The sequence below is a fragment of the Bemisia tabaci genome, chromosome 9 (assembly GCF_918797505.1).
Source record: "Bemisia tabaci chromosome 9, PGI_BMITA_v3".
Taxonomy (NCBI): Eukaryota; Metazoa; Arthropoda; class Insecta; order Hemiptera; family Aleyrodidae; genus Bemisia; species Bemisia tabaci.
The window spans coordinates 33,027,517-33,042,102 of NC_092801.1; the positions used below are offsets into that span (position 1 = coordinate 33,027,517).

A 14,586-nucleotide genomic window follows, 5' to 3' on the forward strand; every position below is an offset into this window, starting at 1 on the left:
TATCGCCATCACCTAATGAAAATGCAGGTACTGATCCTTCTCACAAGTTGTCACAAGCTACTCCTCCTGTCTCAGCTTTCAACAACACACAACCATACCGTTGCACCCCAAAACAACATACCTCTCTTCATCAGGACACGCAGCTCAAAGAAGTTGAAAAGAGTGCTGCTGGCTCTTATGACAGTTTTATACAGGATGCAATGAAGAAGTCCACACCCAGTTATAATGTTAGTCCAAAAATTTGCGCTCAATACCAACTCTTTAATGCTACAAAGAAGTTGTCTTCAACTGCCTCATCCGAAGTGTCGATATCTCTTCACCCTTTGGATCAAAACTCCTTTGCTCATTCCCCAGTAACCTCTCGTTCAAAATATACAAAAAGAAGGCAGCATGTCCCTGCACAAGAAGCGTCTGCGTTTAAGCGGAAAAAAACTCCAGCTTTCATTGAAGTTGCTGAAGCTGACTCTTCATTTGAAGGGATTATTGAGGAAGACCATTCAATCACGGAAGCAGAAACGAACACTCAAGAAAACCGCCTTGATGTAGTTTCTTCCAGTGCCACTTCCATTTCAAATGAAACATTCAATCCTAGTGCCAGCCTTCCAGACAATGCATCTGCCGATTCCCAGTCTAGTGCTTCCACCTTCGCAACTCCAGCTCCTAAATCAGTGGCTCGTTCCAATAGTTCCACAACTCCAGTAGCAAAGAGAGGCCTATTCACAACCAGCGCAGTCCAAACTAGCCTGAATCTATCTAAAAATACTCCAAGGAAATTGAAGCTCCGCAAGAAAAATACTTCCTTGCAGCATAAAGTACGGTACAGTCTGAAGAAAAACACTGCCACACGGGAGATTGATAAAAGTACAAATCAAAAGAAGAAGGTTTTCAAGAATTTGTGCTATGAATTACTGCCCAAAAAATTAGCAAATATCATCGCCCCTCAAGCTCATAAGCATACTATAAAAGCCAAAAACCGGAGATACTCCATAGAAGAGAAACGTTTCGCATTATGCTTGTATTACATGAGTCCGAAAGCATACCGGTTTTTAAGAACGATCATGGCCCTACCCTGTGCAAGAACGCTGAATAGATTCACAGAGAAACTTAAATTTAAGCCGGGCTACAACGAAGGAGTCTTCCATATCCTCAAGGCAAAAGTAGACAATTTACCACCTGACAGGAGGCAATGTGCTCTAAGTGCCGACGAAATGACACTCAGAAGTCATTTGTTCTACAACCGAAGCGAAGACAGCATCATTGGGCTACATGACCATGGCAATGGGAAGAGCTTTCGGGCTGCAACTCATTCGCTTGTGGTAATGGGCAGAGGTATTATAAAGAACTGGAAGCAGCCCCTAGCATACTTTTTTTCCAACTCCACCATCACCGCTTACAGTCTCAAAGATATTGTGTTCAACGGCATAAGAAAGCTTCGAGAGATAGGATTGCAGGTAAATGTTTACATCAGTGATTTGGGTTCGAGTAACCTTGAATTAGCGCATTTATTAGGTGTCACGGAGACCGATCCATTTTTTTTTGTAGACGGAGTCAAAGTTATCTGGATGTTTGATGTTCCGCATTTACTAAAATGCATCAGAAACAATCTAATGAAACACACCTTTAAGTTCGGCACAAAAGAAGCCAATTGGGAACCTCTGAGACAACTGTATAACATCGACAAACAGCAGTCGTTACGTTTGGCACCAAAACTTACGGACGTCCATTTAGATCCAAACGGCTTCCAAAAAATGAAAGTTAAAACAGCTGTGCAAGTTCTCAGCCAGACAGTTTCCGCAGCAATATACACCCACGTTGCACTTGGCACATTACCATCATCTGCCAAAGGTTTTGCAGAGGTGAGTCAAAAATTTGACACTTTATTTGACATCTGTAACTCCTCTCACCACAAGGTTAAAAAACATATGAATGCCGCGTACAGAAACAAGCCACATCAAAAAGATTTCCTGTATGAAATGTTAAAGTTCTTCGCAGACCTGAAAATTTTTAACAATCAAGGTGAAAATGTTACCAAAGATATTAAGTGTATATTCGGCTGGAAAGTCACTATTCGTGGCCTGTTAGACTTATGGTGTATTCTACAAAAAGATGGTATTACTTATCTATTCACTCGCAGGCTTAATCAAGATATTATTGAGAATCTTTTTTCATTGGTCAGATCGCTTGGCGGATTCTGTATGAGGCCGCCTCCCATTCAATTCGAACGGGCCTTTAAAAAAATTACCTGCATGAATTACTTTATGTATTCGCCGAACGCAAACTGTGCGCCTGACCTGTGTGAAATGTTAGCAACTCTTGACAATCTGGACAAAATCAAAAATGCTCCTCTAGACCCTTTCATGCTTGACGACCGTGAAGTTGACGAAATGCCAGCAATCGAAGAAGCCTCTGAAAAGATCAAGACTTACAAAGTAGGCATTCAAGAATATCGTAACATGAAACTTCCATATGAAAATGCATTAACTTACGTATGTGGCTACTTGATAAACAAAGGTTTGGAGAAGCATACCTGCGATGTTTGCAAGCAGTATGCGCGCGAATGCAATGAGCTCCTAAAAACTAGGTACTTCTGCCATTTTAAAGCATGGAATCTGGCCAAAGGGATGTATGGAGCCTTGAAATCCCCCCCTGAAGACTTCATACGGTTTGTGAAGGAGATGGAAGAATATGCCCTGGAGAATTTAGAATATTGCATAGCATATCGCCCAGCAGCTCGTCTCGTCAACCAAGGACTTCAAATAGGTTATCAACATCCATGCAAAAATTTCCCTTTACTGTTTATTATCCATCTTTTTGCAAGATTACGTATCTACACCACTTGCAGGGATATGAATAGGCAGCTGGCTTTTCCACGAAAAAGTGTGGTTCCCTTAAGTGACGGTTCAGTCACCAAAGAACAAGCACACAAACTCCTCAGCGTGAAAAGCTTGTAGTCTACTCATGATGCAACCAGAGGAAACATCTGTAATGGGACCCTGTTGAGCTATTGAATGCAAAGTGATCTCTGGCATTAAATAATTTAACACATATTCATTTACAATGATACGAAGCACCATTTTTCCAGTCTACCATTTCTTATGTATCGAATTTACCAATCAATTTAGCTCCATCAATTTAACTGTCATTTTTCTGAAAGTTTAAAATATTTAATATTTCACATTTGTTGAAGTTTAAGCTCCTTTACTCTGTCATAACTCATCAGTTGGCTCAGCATCATCGCAAACCATGAAAGTAAATGAAAAAATATTTACTTAAAATTTATTCCCTACTTTTCAGTTGATTGATCTCAGATTTATTTTTGTATTAACAGGATCTTCAGCTTTTCCTCCTGTCTAGAAACATCAAGCCTATGACTGCCTTCTCTTGAAAATTGTTCCCTTTTCCTTGAATGTATTTTTAGATGAAAAGGCTGTTGATTTTCATGTAATATTCCTTGCACAGGACATTATTTTTCCACTTTCTTGCATTTTATTAAGGATGCTCAATGAGAAGCATTCTAGTCAGAATTCCCTATTCTAGATGGCGATATGCTTAATTTTAAAATTAGTCATGTACCTGACAATGTCTCAGTGGCATTATCATTCCTTTTAAAATTATTCAGTATTATGCAAATTAAGTATTATTCAATGTTTTACTTTCTTAAGGTAGACTGTTTATTAGACTGATTTTTATTTATTGTGCAGAATTAGTCAATCTGATATTTTGATTCTTTACTGACTGATTTTTTGTAAGTACTCTGATGATATTTTAATCAGAAAAGATCTTACGTAACTCTTAAAAATACCATTATATTAAGTCTTTGTAGATTAAGGGTGAATGCACCTCTTGTTTTGCTCCTATAAATTTTGACATTTTAGTTTATGTGATATTAAGCGTAGTTTCAGTCCAAGCTAAATAAGTCTGCACATTTTAGAGTGCAACGGATAATTGTCATCATTCCTCTAATTTACTTTCATTGCTTATCTGAGGATTGCTGTTCCTCTCTTGCACTCTTGAATAGCGTTAACTTATGCGGCAACGACTCCACCGATTATTTATTCTGTTACTTAAGTTCTTATTGATTTTCAAGCACTGTGCTGAGTCATTATTTAGTAGCCTCTTTCACCAAGAGATTGTGAAAGAAGAAACTGTCAGCAGTACTCTCATGCTGATCCTCCTTAGTGTAACGACAAGTGGACCTCACCATGTTTTCCTATTAAATTATGAACCTCTTAGTTCATAGCTCCTTGCATTGGCCTTTGCAGATTATAGCATAGGTCGTTACCAATGATTTGCTCTGTCACTTGATTAGTTCATGGATGGTTAAATCCTGTACTAAATGTACGTATGTTGCAATGCGAATATTTAGTGTTACCGAATATTTAGTGTAGTTCACGGATGGTTAAATCCTGTACTAAATGTACGTATGTTGCAATGCGAATATTTAGTGTTACCATTACTGTCCTGTGATAGTCTTTGCCTCATTAAATTTTCGCGACTCTTCATGTGGTGCATTTCCATGTAGACGCTGTTTTTGTAAATACATTGTGCATCCTTACTCTCTGTTTGAATGCTTGGTGCAAAGTTTTGAAAATAATTTGTTAGAGAAAAAACGTGACGGTTTTCGGTAGCGCTTGTTCCTAAGCCTTACCCGGTGATTTGTAAATTTTTTAAGTTTAGTCAATGTTAATCATAAGCCTTACCAAGTGATACGCAAATTAGTGTAATTTAGTCATTGTTGATCACTTTTTTTTGTTGTCGCTTAGTCAGGAAGCAATTTCTATTTGTTACTGAAAGAAGAAACTGTCAGCAGTACTCTCATGCTGATCCTCCTTAGTGTAACGGCAAGTGGACCTCACCATGTTTTCCTATTAAACTATGAACCTCTTAGTTCATAGTTCCGTGCATTGGCCCCTGCAGATTATAGCATAGGTCGTTACCAATGATTTGCTCTGTCACTTGATTAGTTCATGGATGGTTAAATCCTGTACTAAATGTACGTATGTTGCAATGCGAATATTTAGTGTTACCATTACTGTCCTGTGATAGTCTTTGCCTCATTAAATTTTGGCGACTCTTCATGTGGTGCATTTCCATGTAGACGCCGTTTTTGTAAATACATTGTGCATCCTTACTCTCTGTTTGAATGCTTGGTGCAAAGTTTTGAAAATAATTTTTTAGAGAAAAAACGTGACGGTTTTCGGTAGCGTTTGTTCCTAAGCCTTACCCGGTGATTTGTAAATTTGTTAAGTTTAGTCAATGTTAATCATAAGCCTTACCAAGTGATACGCAAATTAGTCTAATTTAGTCATTGTTGATCACTTTTTTTTGTTGTCGCTTAGTCAGGAAGCAATTTCTATTTGTTACTGTGCTATGCATCAAGGTGCAAATTAAGCACTAGTCAATGTATATGTATATTAATTATAAATGAAGCTCAATTAACATCACCTCCTTGCTCTGCTCAAAATATCTGCCCTGAATAAGGAAACTTTAATACATCTTGTTTTCTAGAATCATGAGATATAACATGTAGCCAGACTTAGAAGTGAACCCAGGAGACTGTTAGAAACGATCAAGATTCTGAGCAGTGTTCCCTTGGAATCATTTGTAGCAATTCAATTTTCCTGGTGCATCATTTTTTCGGAAAATTCGTTCGTGGGGCTTTGGGCTGTCGTAAATGCATGGAGCCACTGACTATGTAAATAAATTTTTCACTCTTTGTTATTCTTCCTTTAAATCTTGGTGCAAAGAGATGTACTCAATTAATACGATGGAGAATGCAAAATTAGTTAAGCATTTGTACCTAAATCTTACCCTCTGATTTCTACATCAGTTCATACTCTTAAGCTTTCTTCTACCTCTTTCTTTAAAATTGTTTTGTCTTAATATTTTATTACCCTTCACTTAGGTAGGAATTTTCCATTTTTGCATGTGCTCCTTACCAATGTGCAAATGTAGAATTAGTTCATTTTTTTATGTTCATAATCTGAAGTACTTGTTAGAAAGTTTTCTTCTTCCTTGAAATCTTGGTGGACAGTGATGTACTTAATTAATGAGATGGAGAATGCAAAAGTTGTTAAGCTTCTGTACCTAAATCTTCCCTCTGATTTTGAAATCAGTTCATACTCTTAAGTTTTCCTTTACCTCCTTCTTGAAATTGTTTTGCCTTAATATTTTATTATCCTTCACTCAGGTAGGAATTTTCAATTGGTATATGTGCTACTTACCAATGTGCAAATGTAGGATTAGTCGATGTTTGTTTTGATCACAATCTGAAATACTTGTTAAGTAGAGAGTTCTCTTCAAATGAATTTCATTATTCAATGGTTCTTGGGATACTAATCCTTAACTAGCATTTTCACTGCCTCGATACCTTTTTTCTGTTGATTTTTTGAATAGTGAAATTGGTCTTGTTTATGTTTTACATCTTTTTTCCGAACTTGTTGTGCATTTGTGAAAAGAACTTCTGTATTGAATAAATTAATATTGATAAGCACTCTCATCTTTGCTGTATTCATTCTTGTCAATATGATTGGGGAATATTTCATTCTTTCACAGCAGCCTCATTCTGGTAGTCACCTGAATTTAAGAACTTTAAGAAAGCCCATGAAGCAGTGTTGCAACATGAACATTGAATTTATAATTTCTGGGGACATGTCACGTTATGAGTATTGTATGTTCCACAGTAAATTGCTACAGTGCAAAATTTTGGTGACCACCCACTTGCGATTAATTTTTCATCTCCTGAGTTTTCTCACAGTAGAACATGAAAGAGTGAAAACACCGTTCTTTTGGTACAATTAAAGGGATGAGAATGATTGGAAGTTCATTGAATCTCAATTTTTAAAAGTTTCATCCGACAGTTTATTTCTGTAATCGTTAATGGACAAATATTCTACTGGGAAAAATGTAGGGGATGTTTTGCAAATTCATCATGGAAGGAACTAGAAATTAAGGGGAAAAATTAGCTCATTCTTTTTTTTTGCAAATGCATAGATTTGATCCTGAAACTGCTGTGCTTTTTGCCTCCTCTGGCTCCCCCTTCATTCTGCACACCCTATTACACCCAATTTTGTCCCTTGATGTACTGAATGAGTGAATTTTATATATTCACTATTATTGAAGCATTCTTGACATTTCCAGTACGTGTGTGATAATGTCCTTGCTAATGGAGGGAATGAGAAGGAAATCTATAATAAGATTGATGATCCTACCTCAAATATTTTCAAGATTCGACGGCGTAACTCTGCAATCACATATCTCGTTTGTGGTGTGTGAAAATCTCCGCCGCTATGTTATTTTTTTAAAAGGAGAACAAATTGCCATCATGCCTTTAAGTTTTTGCAGAAATTTCTTTGGACAGAGAAGAAAAATCCCGGCAGTTTTGAAGAATTGCCGTTGAGTAGTTTTCAGTTCAAAAAATGAAGTACGACAGGAAGTCTGCGATGTTACAAACTGAGTTACTTATGTGATTGCCGACTTACACCGTCAAATAATTTACACATGCTTCAAAATGTAGGTACCGGTTGGACACCAGGGACGTAAGTACATGAAATAAATTTTGAAAATGATCCTTCCTTTTCCAGTGTCATTACGCCTATTAAGAAAATTTAATACGTAAATAAATAAATAGTAAAACAGTTCAACTACTCCTGGCCATTCATTATAAATTAATAATCTTTTTGTCGTCAGGAAATAATCTTCTTTATCGGTGTGTCATCGCTATGATTACTATATACGCGAACGCAAGGCGAATACAGCAATTTAAATTTCGCGCCCGGCAGGGTTAACTGAGCTGAGCCGAGCAAAGATTACTCCAATGGTTAACTGAGATTCATAACAAACAATAATGCCATGGTTAACTGAGATCGTTCAAGGTCATTGAAAACGCTGTTCTATTGAAAAGGTTGCCGTGGCCCTTCTTATAGCGTCAGCTAGTTATTATTCTATGGTCAGACTCAGTTTGTTGTTTGTTTGTAGGTTAGTTGGGTCAGGGCCGAGTTCTATGCAAAGACATAAAGACGGAGCGCTCGTATCTAAAAGCACGGGGAAAAAGTGAAGCTAGGTTCGGCGCTGCGCGCTTGTGTGAGTGTGTAAATGAGCGCGGGAATCCATGGCGGCAAACGGAAATTTGATTTGAACTTGTCCTCTTGATTTTTGCACATTTCTTCTTGGAAACGTATTTTAAATTCCTAAAACGAATATACTAAGAAAGTTCGGTCTGCGTCCTAATATAATACACCTACTTTTGCTCGGTAACAGGCAGTAATCTCAGATAAAGTTAGTTTTTCTTCTGCTCATGGTGGTTCTGCAGGTTCAAACAGGCCGTTACAGTTCTAGATCAACGTTACTCCCAAATGAAATTAATCGGTCGACGACGGACTGAAACTAACCTAAAGTTAAAAAAATATGAGTGTGTACCTGAATTTGGGCAAAAATCAACCTAAAATACTTTGTTTCTGCAATTTTATTTATTAGTTCCCGCCCTACATTTGAATTCAAACTTGTCCCGATTTCGCCGCCAATCCTCTAGCCCAAGGCGGATAAAGAATGGTGGTCGCATTTCGATTTTGGCTGCCATCTTGAAGCGATGTGACGTCAGGAGGGTACTGGTTTTGCCGTGCAATCCAAGAGGTGCGTTGTTAAATTACTTTTGCTGCCCAACAAAAATGGCCGAATTTTAGCAGGATTGACGTCATCTCAACGATGACGTCAGCTCAACAGACGGGAGAAAATCGTGTCGTTGTTAAATTCCCGTGGGATTCTGCGGATTTGGAGGTTAAGTTTTGTTGAAATTTAAGATTTTTAACATTTAAAAATCTTATTAACACCCACATTATTACGAAATTGACGCAATTAACGAATATAAGCAATTGCAAGTCAGTCTGGTGACGAACTTGTGGCGAAGAAATGCGAAAAAATGGCGGTTATGGATGTAAACAATAACATTACAACAATCCAGCAAACTGAGTGAACAGATTGGCCCAGATATTCCGGACCACATTTCACCAAAAACTGCTGTTTGTCAAACCGCCGTCAACACCTACCAAGCGGCGAGTAGGCCTTCGGCCATGCTCGGCAATCTTCGTAGCCAATCAGGTTTGCCGCTCGCCGCCCGTAATCTCGAAGAAGGTTCGGCTCCTACAACACCCTAAACTTTTCGAATTTTGGATTTTAGCATTCGGCCTGATTCTCTTTTCCTCTTTTCCGTAATTAATAACAATAAAAAATTCATTTAATCATTACTTAGCGGCACCTTGTCCAATTTGTGTCCAGCGTCTCTACAACTTTGCAAATTTGGACATTACCTTTTGAACATTTCATCCCTTCCCTTTGAAATTACTTTGAATAAGTACACTTCACATATCACACGGGACTTTTATCTGCATATTTACTTGGCTTTATTCGCAAAGGATCTTTTAAGAAGTAAATTCTTTCGATAACTTATTGGGGATGGTCAAGTCACCAATTAGAGCCCGTCATTCCATGCCATTATTATTACAGGACTAGGTTTCTTACCTATAATTTGATGGGCACCGTTAGAATAATAGATAACCGTATTTGATCCGTGCCTTAAAAAATGAACTGCTGGTGGCAGAACCATCTTGGTGATGTTCATTAGGAATTTTAGACTTTATTCTATTTTTTCAGCAGATGAACCTTACATGGTAACTTGTAAAGTTTTGCCTCATTTTCCTTGAGTTCTACTTAGTTTGATGCCAAAAAACAAGAAAATTCATGGAGAAACGTGCCTTAAAGGTGATAGTTCCCCCTCATACTTACTATCAGAGTTCCAACGGAAAAAATCTTGTTGTCATAGGTAAATACGGTTTCCATTGCTTCTTCAGCTGTTAATAGACAACTATGCGGGTTTGCTGGAGAATTTGGTGACTGCTAGGATTGTTAATTAGTATTTCCGAAGCCTGGTTGTTATAGCTAAACTTAAAGCATTGGCTTCAACGCATCGCAAAACCAGAACCTTGGAGAGACCAGTGAACATCCATGAGAAAGTGAGTGAGGAGCAAGGTACCTAGCATTGTACATCCGTCTGGTTTTCACAACTACCGTTCCTAGGGATTTAGGATTCAGATTCGCACATCAACCAGTAAGCTTTTCTCCCAATCATCTTGATATAGAGGCAGCTATGCAAGGCGCAGACAGGTAGTCCAATGCTCAAGCCACTTAATCAACACAAATATTATCCTAACTTACAACAAAATGACTTGTTTCTTCTCTAACAATGGAACCGGAAAATGTTACTTTGAATGCGCGAGAAACTTCTTTGGTCGAGATGAAGAAACGTAAATGAAGAAATGAGTCCGGAACATCTCGACCAGGTACAGGCCGCTTTGTTTACATTAGGGGTCTGGAGTATCTCGCCGCAAGTTCACTTGAAATCACCATGAACAGATCAACGGGGTAACTGATATTTGATTTTACGAAAGGGATAAATGTTAGACGCGGACGAAAGTTCTTTTGTCGAGGTGAAGAAACGCTAACGCTGAGAAATTGAGTCTGGAACATCTCGAGGAAGTCCGCTCTGGGTACGCTTTGTTTATGTCCGGACTATGTCGCCGTTCGTTTGTTTACATTAGGAGCGAGTTTGACACCGATGACAGACTTTGGTTTTTGATGAAAATTTGGTCTGGAATATCTGGGCCAAACGCAAAAACCCAGCAAACTCGGCAGCGGTCCACAGCAGCCGAGAACCTCGCTGAGCTGTTGGGCAGTTTGCTGAGCAGCCATCTTGGAAAACGGGTAAATCCACCAGAATTTACCAACGCTTTCGTTGAGCTCAACGCTCAGCGGGTAATTTTCGTTGGGCAGTTGTGGACTTTAACAACGCATCTAAAGTTGAGCCGACCCCCCCGGCCTCGGCCGGCCCATGTACCCGATGTGCCCGATACAGTGTGACGTCCAGAGGGTACGAAATGCGACCACCATTCTTAATCCGCCTTGCTCTAGCCAATAGTAGAGGTGATTGAAAAGAAGCTCTAGAAGCTTCATTTTTTGCTTTTAGTGCTCCGTCTTTATGTCTTTGGTTCTATGTTCTATAGTACGCCGTTCTGTTGTGAGCGGGTGATTGCATAGAGAAAAAAAAGGAGGTGTTTGCATTTCGGGCATCTTGGAATATTTTGATGACTTGATGACGTAGGTGGGTACAGCTGGGTACAGGGACGTCCCCTTCACACTGTACCCACCTACGTCATCAAGTCATCAAAAAATTCCAAGATGCCCGAAATGCAAACACCTCCTTTTTTTTCTCTATGGGGTGATTGCAGCGCATTCTCGCGTAGGATCCTAGTCAACTCAGAGGATCCTTCCCCCCGAACCTCGACTCATCCATCGCCCGCTCCAAAAGTGAGGTTAAGCCGGAGATTGAAAAATAACACATAAGGCGGCTGAATTCTTGAAAAATAAGTATATTTTTGGCGTGATTCGCCGCAAGTAGAAGTACGGTGAAAAATTCGATTTTTTGCAGTTATACGCGATCCTACGGATTTTAATGAAGTCCAACAACTGATAACAGCAGTGAGTTGCGAGGATCCTACGCGAGATAGCAGCACTAGTACCTGCTCACGAATTTTTACATTGACTCTTACGGGAGTCCAGGGTCCTATAGAACTGGTCCCTGGTTGGGTATGTAGTTTGGTCGTTTCCGGTTCAGTTCCGGAAACGGGACCAAAAGAACCCGCCAAACTTTAAAATAATTGCCCGCTACTTTAGCACGAACTCACACGCATATTCTTCATATTTTTACCATAGAGTACAATAGAGTCGCAAAGTACTGGATCGCCGTTGAAGTCACTTTTCGAGGCTGTTTTGTCCAGTTCTCCGGAGACTAGTGTGCGGCGACTAGCGACGACGCATACGCAGAGACTCGCGCTCAGCGCTCCCCACCTCCCCACTCCCGACTCGGCTCCGTTCGTCGGCTAGGTCCACACACATTGAACCAGCCAAGTAGGCCGGTAATAAGTCTGAAATTGAGTCCATATACGAATATTATCCAGGAGTAACATACATTAATGGATTCATTATGGCTTTGGATATCTATTTAAAGCAAAATTTGTACAAATTAATACCGATGGAATTTAAAAAAGTCGAAAAAATACAAGCAGCCCTTGATTTCTCCATTAGCCACCGTGTTAAAAAATTCCGGTTGGTTCACACTTGGTATAAGTCAGAAATTAAATCCCTGTATGAATATTATCCAGGAGTAATATACATCGCAATGGATTCATTATGGCTTTGACTATCTAATTATAGCAAAATTTGCACAAATTAATATCGATGGAATTAAAAAATGTCGAAAAAACACAGGCAGTCGTTGCTTTTCCCGTAAGCCGCACGGTGGATCGAGTCAATGGGAGGGGTCGGTCATCACGCATCACGCGTCTTATTTTCTCTTATTACAGAGATTTCCCACCCTTCGATTAGAGCAAATTACCCTTATCTGATGTATTTTACGTCGTAGATTCCATTTTTGATCATTTTTCAGCCGAATAACCAGTTTTTATACGAGTTTGACACACTTTTTCATGACTTTTGAAAATGGAATCCTTGATAGCTGTTTTTTCACGTTACTTTCGGCGAATGGGACCGTAAGCATCTTACATAAAGAATAATTTTGCCGAACTTGACTCAAGGACATTACTTGAGGAGTGAGGGAGGGCGGCTTTACAGCCCCCTCACCACGAAGGTTGCCATATTTCTTTCAATTTCTGCTAACATCGTTTTTTGGTCATGTTAATTGGTTTCTCGCAATTGCATACTGACACATACACGGAACATTCTGATAATGTTCATTTTTCTTCTCTTTTCCTCCAGCCAGTCAATAGACGTTTTCATTTTTATGAACTCTCTTCTCTTTCAGTTATTCTGCAAATATGCATTTTTAAAAAAATAGATCAATATATTAAATAAATAAAAAAGAGATGTATATACTGTAGCTTCTTTTTATCGAGTCATCCTAGAAGATTATTGTAGGTACTTATCACCAGATATAAATAATTGAATGTGCAGGGTAAAAAAAAAAAAAAAAAATTATATCATCTACCATTATTTTGTTTTGTTCTTCGAAGTTTGGAGTGAAGTTTGAAACATATTTATTGAATAAATATTAAAATAGGAGGAAATTTATTTTTCATGCAAGTTCTGATCCCTGAAGAACCTCTGAGAAGGACCAATGTCTCTTGAAGAAATTTCTTGTATTTCTTCTTTTTCAACCCACAACCGATTTTTATTACTTTCTTGCTACCCCAGGGTAGAGAAAGTATTTTCATCCTCCAAGGGGCAAAAAAAAGTTGAAATTTTATTTGTATGGAACTCATGAAAGAGTTCTAGGTATGTTGAAGACATTTTGCAAGAAACGGGACGTGTGAAATATACAATGCGCAAAACATACACCTTAAACTTTATCGCACAGTATAACACTGATCGAATCAGCTTCAAAGACTAAAAGAAAGTTACTGTCTCGTCCAAAAATATCAACAAATCAGCCAAAATCAGTAATCAGTTGAAAAATTATCGAAATTGAAGGATATCGTGTGATGCACGATTTTATTGATGACATTAGAGCAAGATCGGATTCCCAGCAGGCGCGACTTCCTATCATTCGAATGGACCGTTTTCGCAGATTAGCGGATATTAGCGGCTAATTATTACATAATATCATTCCTGATAGTGTACAAGAGGTAACCCAACAAAGGATTTTGCGGACATTTTTTTATCGAGCTATTTTAACAATTTTTTGGGCGTTTTTTTAAAGCTAGCTTTGGAGGTGGTTTTGGTCCTCCTAAAAATATGCCAATGCACATTAATGATATACCAAAATGTTCCTTAAAGGGAGGAGAATAAGCATGTTTACTTGAAATTTTGATTTGTTTGCCACAGAACTCATGCAAAAGCGAAATAAAACCTTGAGAATCAGACGGCAAATTTGATACCACCTGCAATGTCAGCTTTAGGCAACCCGCATGTCAAAGCGGAAGGGTTCAAAGATCCTAGAACCGTGGATACATTCATTTTGGAAGCTTAACTACTAGAATACCAAGAAAAAATATTTAAAATCCGACTTTTTTTTTCGTCGCCCATGACCGACCCCTACCATTGACTCGATCCACCGTGAGCCGCCGTGATAAGAAATGCCGGTTGGTTCACACTTGGTATAAGTCAGAAATTAAATCCCAATATGCATAGAGAAAAAAAAGGAGGTGTTTGCATTTCGGGCATCTTGGAATTTTTTGATGACTTGATGACGTAGGTGGGTACAGTGTGAAGGGGACGTCCCTGTACCCAGCTGTACCCACCTACGTCATCAAGTCATCAAAATATTCCAAGATGCCCGAAATGCAAACACCTCCTTTTTTTTCTCTATGCCCAATATGAATATTATCCAGGAGTAATATACATCAATGGATTCATTATGGCTTTGACTACCTTTAAATAGCAAAATTTGCAAAAATTAATGCTGATTGAATTATAAAATACCTAAAAAACACAAGCAATTCTTGATTTCTCCATAAGCCGCCGTGTTACAAAATGCCGTTGGGTTCACAAATGGTTCACAATTTTCGGAGCACACGCGGC

At 38.7% G+C, this 14,586-nt stretch overlaps 1 protein-coding gene across 1 annotated transcript in view; it reads right to left on the bottom strand.

Moving 5' to 3' along the window:
- LOC109030382 (succinyl-CoA:acetate/propanoyl-CoA:succinate CoA transferase) overlaps window positions 1–14,586 on the bottom strand; it is a 103,454-nt gene that overhangs the window by 55,607 nt on the left and 33,261 nt on the right. The gene's annotated exons all lie outside the window — the stretch shown is intronic.